The sequence below is a fragment of the Cryptomeria japonica genome, chromosome 7 (assembly GCF_030272615.1).
Source record: "Cryptomeria japonica chromosome 7, Sugi_1.0, whole genome shotgun sequence".
NCBI lineage: Eukaryota > Viridiplantae > Streptophyta > Pinopsida > Cupressales > Cupressaceae > Cryptomeria > Cryptomeria japonica.
In genome coordinates this window covers 416145410-416154038 of record NC_081411.1, presented here as the reverse complement: position 1 = coordinate 416154038, position 8629 = coordinate 416145410, and the positions used below count along the sequence as shown (strand labels likewise).

General features: G+C 32.8%; 2 long non-coding RNA genes across 2 annotated transcripts; one reads left to right on the top strand and one right to left on the bottom strand.

Annotated features, from left to right (window-relative positions):
* The first annotated feature begins 613 nt into the window (after window positions 1-613).
* LOC131033382 (uncharacterized) lies at window positions 614-1360 on the top strand. Its single transcript, XR_009103603.2, has 2 exons — window positions 614-880; window positions 1054-1360. It is a non-coding gene; the product is annotated as an uncharacterized LOC131033382 (long non-coding RNA).
* A 532-nt stretch (window positions 1361-1892) lies between these two features.
* Window positions 1893-4665, bottom strand: LOC131033381 (uncharacterized). The gene is made up of 2 exons (XR_009103602.1): window positions 4360-4665; window positions 1893-2153 (listed from the first exon to the last, which is right to left on the bottom strand). It is a non-coding gene; the product is annotated as an uncharacterized LOC131033381 (long non-coding RNA).
* Window positions 4666-8629: the final 3964 nt, after the last annotated feature.

The window sequence follows — 8629 nt, the reverse complement described above, 5'->3', positions numbered from 1 at the left end:
CATAGGAGATCATTGCCAATAGTTAGGGGAAGTAGTTAGGGAGTAGTAGATAGGGAAAGGTTGTTTTAGAAGACTTCTATTTTATTGTTTTCATTGTAATAAGCCCATGGCAACTTGTGAGCTTGCACGCTAGGCCAATAAGACAAATGTAAGAAATATATGGAGGCCTATGGGGATGTACTCATTTTATTTTCATGAATAAAATTTTATATTTCTTCTACATTCAAATCTTGTGTTGTGTTTCAATATATATTTGGATGCAATGTTGGACACTCCATTTTGGACCAACCTTGATTTTATCAATACCTTTGGGTTGGGTACCTTTTTTAACCTATTACCTTGGACATGGTTCAAAATTCTACACCTCTTAAGTGCTCCTAAAGAGGTTTGATGAAAATAAGGTTTGGGGATTGGGATCGTTGGCTTGTCAAATTCCACCCCATTCTCCCAAGCTAATCAACTGTGTACAACGTGCGACTAACTTTCATGTTATGCCCTTTCCATGCTAACTTAATGTGTTTTTGGAGCTTGAATAGCTATGTCCATTTATGAATCACCTTTATAAGGATTGGTTGGGATAAGTGTACAAAGTACACTCCACTCCTCCCAAAGGCTCACATGTGTAGCAGTTGTCGGAGGATGCACATTGGGAATGAATAAGAAGGTGATAGGTGTGACCCCCATTGAATTCAAATGTGACTTTCTATTTATCATCTCATTGATGGATGAAGAAGGAGATTTTTGGGATCAAATTTTATCTTGGCTTGTTTTCGAGAGAACAGAGTAAAAAGTACATTCCTGGGCTTGTGAGAAGATTTTGGAGAGAGACCTAGAAAGAAAGCTCCATCAATTCTTCATCAATCCCTTGGAGGCTTGACAGGTAGGCCCTCGAGCCCCTTGAAGTGCTGATTATGAACTTCGACTTGTTCAACAATAACATTGTGAGATTTGTTCCTAAACTGCGTCGGAGGTGAAGAAGTTGAAGACCAAATTGAACTAGATGGAGAAGAGCATGAAAGTTATTGATGAAATTCAGTACTAAATTATGCACAGGTCTACCACCACCCTCTCGATCCTGGAGTGTCTGGAGCTGAAGATACATAAGAAAGATTTTGATGATTTGGATAAGTAAGAGGACATGTATAAATTTCTAAGGATTGGGGATCCAATTGACCTTTAAGTTGTATTTTTTCTTTTTCTGCTTATGTTTAAGAGGGAGCTCTTATACTTCTATATAATTCCTGTTAATGTGCTGGTTCTGATCCTTTTGGACCAGTTTTCCTTTGCCCTAAGGACTCCTTTTATATAGGATTCGAGATTCTTGTTTCCTGCTTATCATAATAAAAACATAATTCTGTTATCTGTTTTGAGGTTGACCTGTGTAGAAATCAGAAGTTTCTCCCTTTCGTACAATTAGAGGTTAGATTTGATGGCCATATCTGCCCTCTTTACCACAAAATACAACCAAGTGGCTTTCGTTATGAAACAGAACAAGAAAATTTGGGCAGCGCCAAAAGTTTTTCTATCCACAGTTCATCAATACAGACTTTAACGTAGTTTACATTTGATAGGAACCGATTCGTGTTTCTTTTTCGTTAAAATATTTCCCTTATAAACAGATATTAAATAGAACCCTGAGCTATGTGATTGTTGAACATTATGACAAACACTTGTCTGATATGAAATGGACTTGGGCTACAAGATTTACCAAGGGGAAACTGAATGAGGGCAATCTATTGCAGTTTGGTCTGGTGCCTCCTTAGCTCAACTAGAATCAGTAAAAATTGCAGTCCACTTATTCCCATGAAACCTCCAAGAACACTCGTACAATGCTCTCACAAGGTTACCCTATCACCTAACTCAATCAAAACAACATTTTTTTTACTTACGACTTCAGATTATTGGGGGTTTATTTATTCTCATAATTGATCCAGCAAACAATGTGAAGATATTAAACAATCTTCTATTACAACTGTTGTCTGAAGTTAAAATTCATCAACTGTCCAATTTGACTGTATCATCTGATTCAGACTCGTCAGATTGTGCTAGTGACGAAAATTTCTGCTACAGATCTATTTACAAGGGGTAAATTCAGTAGCTTGCTTAACCATCCTCAGGGCTTTCCTTCTCTTCAGTTCATTCTAATAATTCCCCTGCACATTTTGTACGAGAGCGAATGAGAACATAACAGATATGGAGAACAAGTTCACTGAAAAGCTACAGCGGCTGTTTTCAGACATGCAGATTCGAATTCTTATGGGGAGCAAAGATGAGCTGCAAATATTTTGGAGAATGTTTTTTCTTTACATGTGGCAGGAGTTTGATATTAGTTTTCAGATTACTTTTTCAATAAAAATACTAAGAACACACAGCATCGCAAACATTCAATCTGCATGAAACCATAAAACTGTAAATTATATCAGAATATTGTCAATAGCACCTACTGGAATGATTTTCCATGGACTATGCAAATAATCTTATGTTCATCAAAGTGCAGAAAGTTCAATAGATTTAAGGAGGTAAAAAATTCCCCAAAATCAAGAATTTCAAAATGGCTAGAAACTGTACGCCAAAACAATCATGCATAATCACAGAAACATTCCATGAAAATGATACGAAGAAAATTTCCAATGCCCAACGTTCATAGTACAAAATTTGATACATCAGCTATTTTAGAATATTTTGAAACTGGTCTACAATGTCCATAGTGATGCCTTTCGGATCATAACAACATAACAAATTTTATGAATTATGGAATGCAATTTAAAATATTGATAATTTATTAAAAAATATAAATATGAAGTGTGATCTAAAATATTTTTTAAGAGTTTTAAACAATTTTTGTTATAAATAATGATATAAGTTTTAATATCAATGTGACTCATAACACATCGATCCATCATTAGACTGATGTTTCAGATCAGATGGTTTATCATCAAAACAAGCATCAATATTTTGTATCAGATTCTGTAGTTCATCATGAATCAGATTCTATAATAGATCTATTCTCACATTTAAAAAAATTATAGATCAAACTTTATAATTAATCACTAAGATCCTTAAATTTATATATAATATATAAAAAATTCAGAGATTATGTAGCAATCTTTACATTTTTATCATGATTCAGAAAACTTAGTAGATTGAAGTAAACAATTATACATAATATCAAGGTTCAGAAAGTTCAACAGATTTAAGAAGGTAAAAGGTTTGAAACAATTATACATAATATTAAGGTTCAGAAAGTTCAATAGATTTAGGGAGCTAAAGGTTCATCAATATCAAGAATTCGAAGAAGGTTCATTACAGCGGAAAAGTTATACATAAATCACAGAAACACTACTCCAAATTTTATGAAGAAAAATTTCAATGTCCAATGTCTGCAGCACCTCAAGATTTGATGCTGATACCAGACCTCGAAACACTGATCTCTACAATAAACATTAAAATATCTCCAAAACAAAAACCTAATCCCCGATCTAATGCATCATCATCAATACCATTACCACTACCACATTCAATATGTTCAGCAGGTTTTCACAAGCACGCCGACTGGAAAACAGAGTTTATATAAAGGTTGATGTTATAGGCAATATGTTGACTAGGCATTAATGAAGTAGATCCAAAAGAGTGAGCTCTCTTGACCCTTGAGCATCAATCAAACATTGTCACAGGTTACTTACAGGTGAAAGAGGCCACATTCAAACTCAGATCTGCTCAGGAAGAAAGCAGATGCCTACTTCAGCCACCTACTATGGATTAACAGAAAAAAAATTGATAAAAAATATGAGAGTAAAGTGATCAAAGAACGAAGAACTTTACAAAGATTAAATTTTGAGGCAGAGTTTAAGTTAGCCTCTCAATCTTTTAACCCAAAATTAATGGAAATCAACAATTCATTTGCCCATAAAAATCAAGGAAAAAACATAGAAAATCAGGACTACTAAAACCAATCAGAACCTTCTAATGGGGGCATCTAAAGAAGGAAGCTTGAGCTAATTAATTGTCTGGTATGATATAATGATACAGACAAGATCAAGAATGTGAGGTAAAATAAAGTGATCATTGGTAAACAAAAAACTGAACAAAGATAGATTTTTGTTATTGTAAGAATTCCAACATTATAAAAGATGAGCCAGACTTAAATTACCCTCTTACTCTTTAAATTCAAAATCAAAGGAAATCAACAATTCATTCGCCCACAAAAACCATGGAAAAACAATAGAAAATCAGTACTACTAAAACCAGTCAGAACCTTCTAACGGGGCATCTAAAGAAGGAAGCTTAGGTTAATTAATTGCCTGATATGATACAGACAAGATCAAGAATGTGAGATAAAATAGCGAGGCAATGGCATACCAATTCCAGCTGTGAATGTTATATAATAGTCATGGGATATATGTAAGGCCTATTTGAGAAAGCTTCTTGTACTCCTTCAAGAAATCAATCTGGAATAGGCCTTCCATTATCCCATGAATAAAGAACAGCTGCAACTTCATCACATTTCATGAAATTGGTATGACATAGCCGCCGCTAACATTGAGAAACATAAGCACAGTAATAACCTAAGCTTATGCAAGGAATACCACTGAGAGAAGATAATGGCGAGGGTTTATATAGCCCATGATATACCCTGGCAGAGGAGAGGGTTTTCTTTATGTTTGAATCGTCCTCCGCCGCACATAAAATGAGCCTGATTGAGTCTTTCAAGAGGGAATAAAATGCTTTTTGTTTTTCCACCAGAGAGAGAGAATAAAGAGTTTCTGATTATGACATAAAACTTGAGGATAGTGTCCTATTGAGGGGCCATGAGCTCTTTTCATTTATTGGTGCTTTTATAGAAGTGTAATATGTGGAGAGTAAGTGGTGTAATATGTTTGAAAATTAGTTTATTTTGTTGATTGATATGTTAGTAGTTTGTGTATATCTGAAATGAGGGTTAGCCAATAAACAATATAGACAAGCAAGTATACCAATTTAATTTTGAGGACTTTAGAGGCCCCATAATGCCTTGAAAAGTGGGCATAAGCGGCATAGTGGCTTACGAGGCATTAGATCACTTTGCAAGCTTTTTGATGCTTCAAATGGCTCGTCAATAGGACACACAGTACTCAAGTTATGGCCTCCAGAAGTTTGTACTCCTAAAATAGGAAATATAAAATACATCATACACATAAATGAGTTGTAAAGGGAAGGAACACACATCATAGGGCATCTAGAAGGGAGATAAGATCGACTACACCTTATTGGGTGGTTTGAGCCCATGGTTTTATGATACTGTTTGACGGTTTCTTGTATTGTATCTCCTATATATGAGATGCGTGAGATAAAGGTTGTGTGTAAGAGTATTATGGCTATTGAGTTACCTCTAAATCTCTGATTGGTCGTACTTCTGTGAAGAGTTTTCTTTGCAAGTACATTGTAATCTATTTTTTATTGCTGAATAATATATTGGGTGGATTTTGGAGTGTGGGGTTTTTCTCCCAAAAGGGTTTTCCCCACGTAAATCATTGTGTTGTGGTATGAATGTTATTTATGAGTATTTTTTGTTACTGTTGTGATGATCTGTTAAAGTGTTTGCATTCCCCTCCTCTCAAGGTTAATGCAGGAAGTTGTTCCACTGCTTAACTTTCTTACAAGTATGATATTATGTTTATTTCGGTTAAGTTTCTATAACTGTTGTAACGATCTGTAAAAGTTTTGAATTACCTTCATCTCAAGGTTAGTGTAGGAATTTATTCTGCTTCTTAACTTCCTTAAAATGTGGACGTCAAAAGTTGAGACTAGATAGTGAAGATCACGAGAAAATGTTAAATGTTATTGAAGAGCGAGCTAAACCACTTGATGTGGTATGAGTATTTAGTTTTCATAGTAGCATTTAAACTCATGAATTGAATTTATATCTAGAACTTAGTGTTTAAACTCATAGTACAATGTTTGAACTTTTCATGAAATGGCTTAAGGAAATTTGATATTTCTTATGTGATAATGTTTAGTTCATGAAATTCTCATTATAATTTCTTATGTGATCTATTTCAAATATTGCATCTCAACATGTTTAACACGATGTTTAGATGTATTAAGGGGATGTACAATTAGGATGTATGTAAACTATGCATCTATGATATATTTATAATCACTTGAGTTTATAATTGTTTCAAGAATGAGGTATATTTCAAGTCAAATTCATGATATTGCTTAAAGGTATGATATTTCTTATGTGATATTATTTAGTTTTATGAAATTTTCATTGCAATTTGTTATGTGATCTATTTCAATTAATATTGTATCTTAACATGTATAACATGATGTTTAAATGTCTTAAGGGGATGTCCAATTAAGACATTGCTAGAACTTAAATTGACATTAAATTGATGTGATTATTGTATCTTGTTCTTGACAACGTTAAATAGATTAAATTTAGATCTATATAGAGATATAATCTAATCTAGAAGATATAAATATAGATAACATGTATAAACATGTATAAACATCATCAAATATAAAAAATATAATCTATCTATATATAAATATCTATATAAACATCATCAAATAAATATCAAGAACTAAATCTCAACAAACATACATGTCAAATGTATAAATGTCAAACATAAATTCTATCAAATGTATAGGTGTATCATCAAACATGTAATCAAGTCCCTAAATACATGTATATATTGTAGACCCATAAAATTTGTCATCCTAAGCCCAAATGGATCCATTTCATTCTTAGGCATTATTCCATCTATCATCAATATTATCCACTATTAATATTATCATTATTATTATTATCATTTATCATTTATCATCATTTATTCATTATTAGCATTATCATTAATATTATTATTATTTTATCATTTATCCATCATTAATTCATTAATATTATATATCATTAATATCTATATTATCATTTATCATCTTTCATCTATATATTTAATATTGATCCATTTTCATAAACATATGCATAAGCATTACTTTATTCATCTATGCTTTCTCCTTTACACATTTGCATCCACCTCACACATGTGGGATCAAACTCTGAATTCCTATTCTTTATCCCACATTCTTCCCACAATCTTGATTCATCTGAAGAATGCTTATAAAAGCAGAGCCTCTCTCCTATTTTTGCTATCCACGACTCTTACGTTCATCTATTGCATTTTTGATAGTTGATCTTTCTTTCTGGCATTTCTCATTTTTATGTTCTTTGCAATCATCTCAAATCTCCAATAAATCATAGCTTCTTGTGTGTACTTCTGAGAGCCATGTTACTTACATAAGATCTTGATTTAAGGAGTGCAATGGAGTAGGTTTTATAACATGCATGTGTGTGTTTTGGTTTAGATTTTGGTTTGCATGTATATTTCTTGTAGGTACTTCATTGTGGATGTTGGAAGTTTGAACCTTTAATTTGACCTGTTTCCCCCATCTTCATATATAAAGGTAAACATGTAGATGGGCATGCTCTAAATGACAGATCAATCATCATGTCAGCTATGAATAGAGTGACCCTCTATGTGAGATTCTTGGTCCGATGGATGTGCAACCCATGTCTGCAAATGGTAAACACATTAAATATAAATTAATGTACATGTGTACATGCATAAAATCATACATGAACTATAAAAAGAATGTACATGTACACTACACACACACACACACATACAAGTTCAATTTTACATAAGAATTTAAAACTCACTTGTCCACTAGCAGGTAGCACATCAACTAAATCTCACCTATGCACACACTTTGAACTTAGGCTAGGAGTAACATGAGCTAACTGTTACATGTGTATGGGTAAGTGCACAAATATGGTGGTAAAAAAGGGGGGTATAAGTGGACACTTTTTTTCTGTAATCAGGGGAACTTGAACTTGGAGGCAAATTTTGAAAGTCATCCACTCAAGATATGAAGATAATCAAAGAACAAATATTGTAGTACTCTGAATCTAGTTTCCAAACTACTAAACTTTTTCAAAATTGGATAAGATTAAGGGGGTCAAATCCTTCGTGCAAGAAAAAAAGACCCTAATTTTTTCATAAAAACATAACATAGTGTCTGACGTGCGCATCAAAAAAGTCATAGTTAGATTTAGTATTTTAACAAATCCTTTGGCAGAAAGATATTTAAGAGTGAGCACTAGAAGATGTTTATTTTTTTGTAATTTTTTGTTGAGTATTTTTTTTATGATTTTTCCAATCGAGCATATCCTGAAAATTAGGTACCTGTTCGTGCGCGAAGCATAAGTTGCACTAAAAAAATCGAAAATACAATTTTTTTTTTTTAAATTGTAAAGAATCAAGTGAACTACAATAATATATAAAGTTTTTTAAATTTGGATAGGTATATCAAAAGTTATTAAAAAAATGGTGCATGTATTTCTATGAGAACTATGGAGACACTGGTAAAAGAAATTCAATAATAATATGTTATTGTTGTTCAAATTTTAAAAAAATTCTATGGTTAGAAAGCTCAAAAGACGAGTGAAAATATGGTGGCAATTTTAGAAATACCCACTTGATGAAGTGTAAACCTGATGATGACAAAGTCAAGAAACCAAGTTGCTAAAATAAAACATGTCAAAAAAGAGGGAAATGGAGGGATATCAAACTTCCAAACCGTAGCTTTG